The sequence below is a fragment of the Podarcis erhardii genome, assembly GCF_964252035.2.
Source record: "Podarcis erhardii genome assembly, chromosome: 10".
Classification (NCBI taxonomy): Eukaryota; Metazoa; Chordata; class Lepidosauria; order Squamata; family Lacertidae; genus Podarcis; species Podarcis erhardii.
The window spans coordinates 54,196,290-54,208,673 of NC_138500.1; the positions used below are offsets into that span (position 1 = coordinate 54,196,290).

Here is a 12,384-nt window from a genome sequence, read left to right on the forward strand (position 1 = left end):
GCCGCCCGCGTCCCCTAACCTTGTCTTACAATGGATTAAAAGATAATTCATAAATGCATCAGGTGTAAAAGGAGTTCACTGATTTATGCATGTGACAGCTAGCACCTCAGTGTTCAGTGTTTTAAGTGGATGCCACAAACCATCACAGTGCTGCTTCATGTGTTACCTTTGGCTGTTTTCTTCATGCACAAGAGTAGTAAAGGAATCTCTAATACATGTATATCTAGGTCAGTTTTTAAGTTCACACGTACATGAAGCTATTGACTAGGAGCTAAGAGAATGAGTCCTGTGTCAGAACTTCCTCCTACTCCCCAAGTTGTGTATTTTGCTTAATTAGTTACTCTCTAATTTGTGGCCAAGCATAGTTTGTACATACCTTGTAGATGAATAGGTTTGGATACGTGCCCATCTCTAGTAGCTTCCATGGAGCTACTTACCTAATCTCTGTAGAAAAGAGTTGCATGCCTGAAAATTAGTGTGGACTGCATTGCTTGCAGTAAAATGTGCATATGATGTGCACTTGGATGGAAATGCCTATCAAAACGTACATTTGGTTGAAAGGATGAAATAGTATGTCATTTTCAAACTCACACATGCAATCCATCAAATGATATTCGGAACAAATACTGAAGCGGATCTAAAATAAGGGAAGCTTCCACCCATTGCCCTGACCCTCCTCTTTCTCTGCAGTATCCTCACCCACCCAAGGCTTTACATTTCAATACAAAATTGTTTTAAATTTTAAATATTAAGATGTAAAAGAAAAAGTGGAGGAGGTGTGGGAGAATGTTACCAAAAAGGTAGGAGTAAATTGCGCAATTGCGATTTTTTTTATATTTTTTTTGCAGATCTGTGCCTGTAGAAATTAACGAGTTTTATTACAAAATCTTGTGGCCGTAGGGTTGATTTACAAAGTAATTCCCAGTTCCGTGTAATCTGTCCTAACCTGTGACTGGGCTCATACTCATGAAGAAAAGGGTGTGTTAACTAGCCAGTACTTTACTACAGCTGCAGCAAGGTCCCCATGGAAATCCATGTGCAGCTTCATTTCAGTTTGCGTTTCACTGTGGAATGGAGAGTTCAATGTTTCTTGGTTGCAGAGGAAAAACATTTATTAACTGACCCTCAGATTGGAGTATGGCTAGATGAAGAAGGTTTCTTAGGCAAACCTGAGTACCAGGATATGTCCCTCTTCATGTTCCTCTCAGCTCTCTTTATAGGAGAAGGCAAATAGGGAGTTTTTGAATCTCTTTTGTTCTCCAACAGAATTCGAACTCACTCCCCTTCTCAGTGGTCATCTCTCCTGTAGAAAAATACAGATTGGGAAGCATAGACAGTCCCTGGAATATTTCAGCCACTTTTCGCAACCACTTGGCCTTCCTCTTAGCTGTGACTCCCACTGAAAGGGTTTGAAATGTACAGGCAAACATCTAGCAAACTGCAAAATGAAGTCATGTGTTACTTGTGCCTCAGTTATTTAACCTTCGTGCAAGCACCCTACAGTTCTCCAATTTGAAGAACCAAGGTGTTAAATGCTAGGAAAATGACACAAATATGCGCACACTGTAAATTTATGAGCAAATGTAATGCTGTAGCATTTAAAACTTAACTATAAATGTTTGAAAATATTCCTAATAGTGTTTGTAGCATTAGTGCAGATGGTGTAAGAAAATGTTCATTTTTATTATTACTCCTCCTTAGATACTATGATGAACCAGAATGAACAATTATTACAACTGAGAGTTTTGCAGGCAGGGCTTTTTAAAAAAAATATTTACACAATATATTGCAGCTGCCTTTTCAGAGCTGCCACAATCCCACAATGAATACACATTTAGCTGAATTTAAAGTGTGTTTTGTACACGCATCTGAATGTATTCACATGCAAGATGATGCTGAACTTGATAAACAGACAGGCACACACAGACAAACATGCCCAGTGTGCATATATTGGCAGAGGAACAGGGATATTATTATCACAACCATTGAAATCTGCAGTAGAACCCATATTAGATTGTATTAAAAAGAAACCATACATGACTTCAAAAAAAATGTCAGGATTATATTTGTAGCTCTCACGTGTAAGATCATCCTTATTTTTTAGTTGCCTCTGCCTTTAGAAATGTGCAGAAGAAGTGTTCTAATCTAGAACCAGTGTTTCAGTTTTGTGCTTTTACATAGGCAGTGGGCTTGTTCGTGTGCTAGGCCAAACCAGGGCTTGGTGGTGCTGGAATGAAACTCGTCCTTGCATGCTCCCTTCTCCCCTGGGCATTTCTTAAATGGTTTGCTTCATTCCACAAAGGGACCGTGGTGGGTCTCCCAAGACCAGGGGTCAGCAAACTTTTTCAGCAGGGGACCGGTCCACTGTCTCTCAGACCTTGTGGGGGGCCAGATTATGGTTTTTTGGGGGGGGATGATGCAAGTGTACCACGAGCCCTGGTGGCTGCTTACCTATGTCTTGTGAGCAGCAGGGGCTGGCGGCGGTGGCGGAAGGACGATGAGCGGTGCGTGAAAGGGCTCCGGAGAGGGGCTGCTTAAAATGGCAGCTGCTTGAGCGCTGCTGCTGCTGGCACTAACAAAGCCCAGCCCCTTCCTCCTCTAGGCAGGGTGGAGAGAAGCCAGGAGGAAGGAGGGAGGAGCTTCCGCCGCCGTGTGAGGGAGAGGGAGGGAGCAGGAATGAATGCGCGCACTGGCGATTCACGCAGCGATTCCTGGACCGTCCGTGGGCCAAATCCAGAAGGCAATTGGGCCTGATCTGGCCCGCGGACCCTAGTTTGCCTACTCATGCTCTACATTGCTAAAGTTCAAGGGAGAGCCAAGGGAGAACCATCACCTTAGCTACCCATATAATCTAACCTGGCAGCACCCGTCTCAAAAAGAGAAGTTGCTGTGTTGGTTCGGCTATCACCTAACTCCCAGACCTAGCCAGCGGAGACCTAGTGCTGTGCTCTTTGCTACCAACAGTTAGAGGGTGGCACACATACATAACCATTTGTGACTGCCAATTCTGGGATGGGCAGGGAGGATTCTGGGAAAATTAAAATACGATGCAAGATCCCCCAGCATATTTTAAGTGGTGTGTGTGTGTGTTAAGGATAATGGTTTAATTTCCTGAAATGGGAATGTTTGCTTATGTTAAATTACTGTGTACTTTTAACATGGTTCCCCACCCCCTTTGTCAGTAGCTCTCATGTGATTGGATGACTGTGAGTCACGTGAGAGAGGCATTCCATTATGTTGTGACCGTTATTCCAGTAACTTGTTTTGTAACTGTCTTTCTGCTTCTCTCTGTGTGTGAGGGAGAATGGCTGCTGAGAGAGGTTTCTCAGGATACTACTGTGTGTCAGTTTGATCTGTCTGAAGTGAGGCAGACAGAGGAAGATCCCTAAAAGTTAATAGGGAGAAACCTGTTCAGGAGCTCTCTGTAAGGAACAGAGAGAATACTGCTAAGGTGAAAGTAAAAACCGTTCATAAGAAACTGTAAGGCCTGAGTGAGATCTACAATTCAAGTGAGAATGTACCCTTGTTTGAATAAGCATGCTTTTGTAAATATATTCTTCTCAGTTATATGTTTATGAAAGTAAAGTTCTTTACAAAGTCTTTACAAATAAGCTATCAATCACCTAGAAGAGGAGTTAACTTCCTAGCTATAAGCTACTCTGTTACTTTGCATATCACCAAAATTTATACACCCGCACCAGTGTGTATGTGACCTGTTGGTATACAAAGACACATTCCTGGCTTCCTTTTGATACCAGCATGTTTGTGGGAAACCTACTTCACTGACAGAGAGGGTGATTGGGTTTTTACTCCAGAAGTGTTTCTGATGGAGAGGTGCTTCCTAATGTATAATTTAAATATTTCTTTTTGTAAGAAGAAATGCACCAAAGCCTAAGTAATATATTATTTGTAATAATACTAATAACTACAACAGGTTTAGCTTTTTATTAGTGAGCGTAGGAGAGGGGAATTATTTTGGCAGTGGTTGTGTGCCTTACTTACTTTGTTGTTTTTTTAAATAAAAAACTATATAATGGTGTATCAAAAATAGAATAAACGATAGCAATCAGAATTTGATATTAAGCCGAGTAGATTGCATTTTAAAATTCTGTCACTTATTTCTATACGTAAATCAAATTTAGATGAAGATGCATTACGTCTTTGTTTGTACAAGGAAAAAAGAAAATATTTTTCCTTGTAGAGTAATGAAGTATTTCTAGACAAAGTGGATTTATGATTGTAACATCTTTTGACAAGCACATTGGACTGTAGAAAGAGCATCCAACTTGGGGCTTGGGGCATATGTTGCTACCTTCTGCTAGCATAGCTCCAAAGCAAGTCACTGTTCGCTAAGGGTCAGGTTCATGCTTTCAGATCAGAGAAAAGTAAATATATGGTTGCGTTTTCAGAAGTGATAATTTGTAATATATAATGTAAATAGGTTTGTACGTAAAGATGCTCTGACCTATTTATGTCATGGACTGATGGGATCGATGTATTCAAGCCTAGTCTATAAAAGTAATTATGTAAAAGTGTTCAGATCTGAGCCCATATGGTTTAAAAGGTATGGTGGGCTGGAGACCTAAACTATCACTGCTGATAAACATTCAGGGGCAATAGCCTACTCTTTTGTCTGTCCACTTAGGGCAGGGCAGAATGAACAGTCGCCTCTTACTACTTAAATTAAATGGTAGTCTGGCTAATATGGGAGGGGGTCACCAACCTTTTGGGACCTGTGGTCACAGTGGCAAACCACCACAACTAATATACACTGCACTTGGGTACAACAGTCTACTTCCAGCATGGGGAGGGGACTTTGTGATTGCCAGAGAATGCCTCTGTGAGCTCATTGGTGACCCATACTTTAGATGAAAAGATCCCAGGGTATGTAGAGCTTTAAAGGATAAAAGCAGCACTTTTAAATTGAACCTTGAAGCAGTCAGGTAGATACAGTCCTACCTTGGGTTACAGACGCTTCGGGTTGCGTGATTTCGGGTTGCGCACTGTGCCGAACCTGGAAGTACCGGAATGGGTTACTTCTGGGTTTCCGTGCTTGCGCATGTCCAGAAGCAGCAAATCGCGCACAGATCACGTTCGCAACCTGAGCATCCACTGTAGTGGTGAACTTTTAACATGGGCCATTCCTAGTTACCGTATTTTTCGCTCTATAACACGCACCCTACCATAACACGCACTGTCAGGGGCTCAGGAGCTGAGGCACAGGGAAGATGGGAGATGGAGAGCGAGGGGGAGGAATCCGAAGGGAGCGTAGGAGGGGACAGTGATCCGAGGGATTCCATGAGCCTCTCCAGCGAATCGGAAGATTCACAGAAGGGAGCGCCAGTGGCCAGGGGCAGGGGGGTCCCAAGGGGAACGCCCCAGGAGCAAGGGGGCAGCAGGGACTCCCAGAGCAGTAGTTGGAAATCAGGACCAGCTTCCCCACCAGAGCAGAGTGGGGGGGAAGAGTCCCAGGCATCGGGGCCAGTGCTTTCCCCACCAGGGAGAGGAGACGAGGCAGAGTCTACCACGCCTCCCTCGGAGAGTCGGACAACGGAAGGGAGGTCAGATCCGGCCAGTGTCACGGAAGAGGGAAGCAGTGATAGAAGTAGTGTAACGGTTAGGAGAAAGGTCACTGGGTTGGCGCGAGAAGCAAGTTCAAATGTACAGGAGCGCGGGACAGCAGAGAGTGAGGATTGGGAACCGGGTCCTAAAGCATGCCGGAGGCAGGGGGAGGAGCAGCTAAGCGACTCAGCGTCGGAAGAGTCCAGAAAGGGCAATGCCCCAGAGGGCAGGAGGACCCAGAGGAGAAGAGAGCAGCGCAGGAGGTGGAGCAGGGCTAGGATCTTAAACTGGTGTGGAAGGGGCGGAGACTCAGACGGGACTTCGCCGATCTAGAGTCTAAACGTAGGGCTGCACGCTCTGGCTTTGAAATGGAAATTAAACTTCAATAAAGACTTTTGTACATAACATCAGCCTGGCGTTGTTCCTCTGTGAGCTGGGACCTAGAGGCAGCTCTGACACGCACGTAGTTTTTAGAGGAGGAAAATCTGTAGGCATGCCACCCGTAGGCATTCCCTCCATAACACACACAGACATTTCCCCTTACTTTTTAGGAGGAAAAAAGTGAGTGTTATGGTCCAAAAAATACGGTAATAATCTGGCCACTGCATACTGTACCACTTGTATGCATCTCACCCGGCACACAGTCTGTTTGTACTACTGCCTTCTGGCAGGAGATACAGAAACATCAAGTCAAGGACAAATAGACTGAAAAATAGTTTCTATCCAAGAGCTGTGGCCTTCTTAAATGCAGTAACTCGATAGTGTGACCTGGGAGTTTGATGGGTGTGGGTGTGGGTGTGGCTGGAATGTGGTTTGTTTGGTTGTTGTTGTTGTTTTGCTTTTGTTGTTTTTAAGGGATGGCATCCAATTTCGTTGCACTTGTGCAATGTTGCACTTGTGTAATGACAATAAAGAATCTATCTATCTATCTATCTATCTATCTTGTAGTTTTTCAATGCTCTTTGAACACAGTTGAATTGATAATTTGAAGGCAGTAGAATACCCCTGCAGGTGTTCTTCTCAATATGGTTGTAATGGTATGGAGGAGAACAGAGGTGTGCAAGATGTGCCTGCCCTTCACCATCCATGCATTGGGGGAGATGTTGGAAGTAAGGAGCTTGGGTCTTTGCGCATAGACCCCCGCCTGCCCACTTCCCACACGTGAAAATCAGCCCAGCTCTCAACCTTTTAATCCTTTTCCCTATTGAAAGCCAATCTGAGTATTGCAACTGAACTGAATATATGTTTTCCCTCTCCTTTTGTCCAATGTTATGTTAGGAGTACCTTGGCCCTGGGTCCTGTTGCATATATTGATGACATTTATCAATATTATAATAATGTGTTTTTATGATTAGACCACCAACCTGCTGAAAATGACCGTAAGTGTATGGATTAATAAATAACTGTTTTACGCATGATTGAGATTTGCTTACACTTTGAATGATGAGTCTCTTTAAGAGTGAATCTGATGATGAGGATGATAGTAGTAAATAGATTTTAAAAATGTGGATTCTGTGAGGTAAAATAGAAATTTAGCTCAACCATGTGTAGAGCAAAAGTATTAATATGTTTAGTTTTAGTTACTTATTTTATAGTTATTTTGTTATTTCATCTGGCTTGTTGGATCATAAACTATTATCATCATTATCATGATTATTGCTGTCATCGTCAACAACTTTTGTACCTTACCCCTTGAGTCATGGTGGGATTCCCACTTTATTGAAGTAGACCATGCTTAGAGAAAGTAACAGCCCCAAGCTCACCTAATGAGCTTTATGACTGATTGGGAATTTAAATACACAGGTCCCTGATCAAAACCCAACAGTCTAATCACTACACCACCCTGGCCTGTAACACACCAAAGACTATGGATTTGCTGCTACTTTCCCAGATGTGTTACCTTTCTGCTGTAAATCTGTGATTTAATCATGACAAATGCATGCCCTGAAAAAGCAGCAGTAAGGGGGCTTTTCTGTGTAATGGCATCTTTGCATGTTACTGAAAGTTTCCTGCTGCACATACACCTTGGTGTGAGTTCACACGCAGGAATAACTGTGAACTTCATAGTAATTGAATAGGTCAACTTGCCCCCAAACAAAACAATTTGCTGAGGCAATGTTACAATAAGGCAAGCGTGAATTCAAGAATTTACCAAACTAATTTACGTCTTTTGGGGTGGGTGGGAGGAATTGATATGGTGACAAAATTACCAAATGTGTGTTGAAACATTCTCTGCCACACAACATTTTGACCATTCATTAACAGCTTTGTTATTTTTTAAATGATTCATAACTCACCATTAAAAATCAATCTCAGAGCAGGATACGGCATAACAATATAGAATAAACAACCAAACCACTGTAACAGTACATTAGGAGCTATATTGCAGCACTATGAGAGCAGGAAAAAAACCCTTATTCAAACTCCCGAGTAAGTAAATATGTATTTACAAGATGTATAAAATCCATCATGGTTGATGTCAACTGAGTTTGTGAGGAGAGGGCATTCCACACCTGGCTGCCTTACAGAGAAGGCCCTCTCACCTGCTGCTGCATTTTGCAACATCAGCTAATGTGACATTATTAAGAGTCTCGAAGGCTAGGCTGGTCTGTAGGGAAGTAAGGAGTCTAATGAAGTGTACCAGCCCTTGTGTATTATGAATAATATCATAAAATTGTTGCAATTTATATAAATTCTTATTACAAACACCCTGAAATTATTTGCAGGAAGCATTTTTATTGTCTTCTACATATTTCATGTATTTTGGTGGATATTCCATTTCGAGAACGTTTTCTTTTTCCATCCTGGGAATTTAACATATGGATGAAGATGCTGCGATGATTAGTTATACAAGATCTGGTGACCAATATTTAATTCAGGTTGTCATTTCTGAGCAACAGGACTACAGATGGCAAGGTTTTGACTGCCCATCACAGCCCTAATACCTCGGGGAGAGCTGTTGCTCATGAACCTCTTTTACATGCTTCAGGTCAGGAGTAGTCAAACCTGTTACAGCACCTGCTTTTGCATATGCAAATCTGTTGTTTTGACATTTCATTAAGCAAGTGGTCTCTTGTGTTGGTAAAGAAGTCTGCAGCATGGACCATATGAAATGAAATTTAGCAACAAAAAAAGACTAATGTGATTTCAGTAGCATATAGCCATGGGATACTGCTTCTGTTTGGGGACTTTGTTTCTGGAAGACTGCCTGTAATCTTGAAGAAGGGTAGAGAGTCAAGTATATGTTTGGAGGCAAGAAGAAAAGGGAAGGTGTTTGCTGTCTGCTGTCATTGACTGTAGGATAGTTGTGAAGTTTGACATGCCCAGAAGCTAATGGATGCCATGTGGGGCAGCCATACACAGCATACTTCAGTTTTCATCATCTGGTGAGCCTCCAGCGTGATTCCCAGGCACAAGAGCTGTAACACGTCTACTTTGGTTTGGAGCTGATTGATCCGTAGTACAGAACATGCTTGTGGGATCTTCTCTTGTTATAGAAGGACATAAATGATTGAAATGATTTCTTTAAGAATAGAGGTGGTGGTGGTGAAAGTGTGATTTGTTTGTAGGCTGGGATGCTTAGTAAAAGAATTTGCCATATAATCACTGACAGTTTGCTGCAAAAGTGAGTGCGTGTGCGTGTCTAAATTATTTCAAACTACTTAAATCTTAAGAATATCTGAAGAAGTGTGCATGCACACGAAAGCTCATACCAAGAACTGACTTAGTTGGTCTTTAAGGTGCTACTGGAAGGAATTTGTTTTGTTTTGACTATGGCAGACCAACACGGCTACCTATCTGTTACTTAAATCTTTGCAGGATTGTATTTAGAAAAAGTAGGTAGGGAACTAAAGCAGAGTAAAAGCCAACTTGTCTCCCTTTTTAAAAAATGCATTTTGTATATGTGTGTTTTGTGAATGGGATTATTACAGGGTTATATAGAAATGACACTCCAGTATTTATTTATAAACAGATTGACAGGGTGCCCCCCCCCCCCCTTCTTAGCTCTAAACTGCAATAGTTTGTTTGCCATGGAGGAGAAGGTGGAAATGTTTTTTTTAAAATAGATGAACAAATAATAAATGCTGTCCTTTTGGCTTAAGTTGTTGATGTTCCCTCCCCACCCCAGATACTGTAAGATTCTGATGGCACAGGAAGTATTATGGTAATACTGTTGATGGTGTTAATTATCCGAGCTCTGGTTTGTCAACAGTGTGCATCTTAATGGAATAAGCAGAAAAAGAGAGAAAAGCTGCATTTAGAGCTTTTGTTGGAGAAAGGGGGGGAAATCTTACCTTTTAACCTTGTCAACAGATTTATTTTTGACATTCTGACACAAAGCATTATTTGTCCAAGGGTTGGAAGTTTAACTCTTCAAGCAACTAGATACCATTTTTATTGGGTTATTAATTCTGGTAGGTGTTAATCTCATCAAGATTTGCAGGCATTTTCCTTCATAGGCCATTCTGATTTGTAGCTTTTTCTTTTCACAGCAGTATTAAATACCAAACCTTCTCTGATATGGAAGTTCATTAGAGATATGTCTTTGATGGCAGCCCTTTCAGGGCTTCAGTTTCAAATACCTTGATGTAAAGCTTAAGAAGCCATTGTGTTGTAAGCCCTCCTTGATGTGCCTTATTTAGATCTGCATAGTAAATCAAGGAAAGTAAATAACAAGGCAGCAGATGGAAGCATGGAGATAAGGCCAGTGAACAATTGTATTTGTATTTTGTTATGATGTTGACAGGAGCTAAAATTCACTAATCTAGTTCAACTGATCTGCATTTCAAAGAAATCTCATTTAGCAGCAACTTGAAGGTTTGGAGGATAAAGTTCTTTTTATTGCAGCTTTTATTGCATTCTTTGCTAATTTATCTGGTCAAGATTTAGCCTGGCTTACTTAAAAACAGCAAGCATGTTACAAGGAGTCTTAAATACTACCAAAGCAATAATGTCTAGACTATGAACCAAAGGTAATTACATATCTAGCACTGAATAGGAAACATTTAGGAAATACTGTTGTCCATCCATACTGAATTGCAAAAGGAATGCAGATAAGGTATTCCCCCCCCCTTAAAGATTTTCTCTTAGCTTCTTTTCCAGGGAGAAAGGAAAAAAGACTAATACCTAAGCAACTGCTTAAAAACATTAAATATAATAAGTAGGCCTTTGTGCATTTTGAATCCTGTTCTATTCCCAGTGTTTCTCCCTTAATCTAACTGTGAATACAATAAATAAAATATTTTAGCAAATAACAGACTTGCTCTTTGTTAAAACAATATACCAAAATGTACACAAACATGACATGTATTGTGGGTACAAAATGAAGTAATTAAAATCCTTAGGTTTATGTGTTTTATATATGGAGTATATTTGGATGAGAAAACCATTTGAAAAGCAGGGATTAAGGATATTGATGTGTGATTTTAGTAACTTTGAGCTAGCTAAAGAGGAAGGCTGGAGGCAGGGTAATAGCTGCCTGCAGATTTGAGGCTATTGGCATGCTGCCTGAATGAAAAAGAACAAGTTCAAGATAATACAGGACCCACCATCTTGCAACTGGCTTTCACTAGTCGGGATGAGAATGGGTCAGACTTTCATTTCATGTGGGCCACTTACATGCTTACTCTATGCACGGCCAGGTGAGACTGACAGAAAGGTAAATGAAACAATATCGAAACCTTGTTGTACCTCAAGACTTTGATGTTCCTTTTTGTTCCCCTCACTTGGACAAGACTTCTGTTCCTGCTGAGCTTTCATTGTGGTTTTGAATAAGCCCAGGCATTTTGTAGTGATTGACCCTCTTGACTTTCCCTTTCAACTTCCTTTTAACCAATGCCTTTGTTTTGAGGAAGTTTCCTCTTTTGAAATCAAATGTGACAGTGTTGGATTTTCTTGGCAATTATCTATGCATTGGTAACCCTCTATATATCGGTAACCCCTCCTGTCTTAGCTTGGCACGGTGCTGCAAAGAAAAGGACCAGGGAGTAGCAAAATGGCTGCGAGCTCCCCTCTGGGATCTCAGATGCTTGTGCAGTCTGCTCTTGTCTTTGTCAACCAGGCCAGGAATATAGGAATATATGCAGTAGTGTATAATCCTGGTCAGGCAATTCATAGAGGACATTATGCATTATTTAGGCTACGTACTTAAGAACAAGTCTAATTGAACTCATTGGAGTTTACATCTGAGATGTGTATAGATACTTGTTAGTATTTAGAACAGAAACGGTAGAAATGGATGCCTTTGTAAAATTCTAGACACTTTCTAGAAGTCAGACATAGCCCCCTATGCAATTGTTGAATTGTATAATTTAAAAAATATATAATGGCTGTAAGTGGGCCTGGACAAACTTGGAGTTTGCAAAACTTGTTTGTGGATTATGATGCTAATTTAATAAAGGAAATAACTTTTAAAATTCATATTAAAGCAGATGATGATGATGATGATGATGATGATGATGATAGATATGCCGCTCACCTGACTGGGTTACCCCAGCCACTCTGGGCAGCTTCCAACAAATTAAAACACAGTAAGACATCAGACATTAAAAACTTCCCTATACAGGGCTGCCTTCAGATGTCTTTTAAAAGTAGGATAGTTGTTTATTTCCTTTACATCTGATGGGAGGGCATTCCATCTTACTGTTTACCTCACATTCTGTATGCCCTGGAAGCTACCAAGTACAAGTACAACCATTTTAAAAAATGGTTAATCTTTTAATTTGGAAACTAACATATTACTGTGTACTTAAGAAAAACCTACTAACTTTTTATGGGGAAGCTGCATTTCACTTTCAAAAGGATAGGCATTCGACTACCGAA

At 41.1% G+C, this 12,384-nt stretch overlaps 1 protein-coding gene across 8 annotated transcripts in view; it reads left to right on the forward strand.

Annotated features, from left to right (window-relative positions):
* Positions 1-3,256: 3,256 nt before the first annotated feature.
* Positions 3,257-12,384, forward strand: part of FOXP2 (forkhead box P2) — a 314,919-nt gene continuing 305,791 nt past the window's right edge. For 6 of the 8 annotated variants that reach the window (XM_081877918.1, XM_081877921.1, XM_081877919.1 and 3 more), the window contains exon 1: positions 3,258-3,509. The gene's annotated coding sequence lies outside the window, so the exon portion shown is untranslated. Of the gene's footprint in view, positions 3,510-12,384 lie in introns of all 8 variants that reach the window. The other 2 variants (XR_014160507.1, XM_081877923.1) reach the window with 1 other exon arrangement.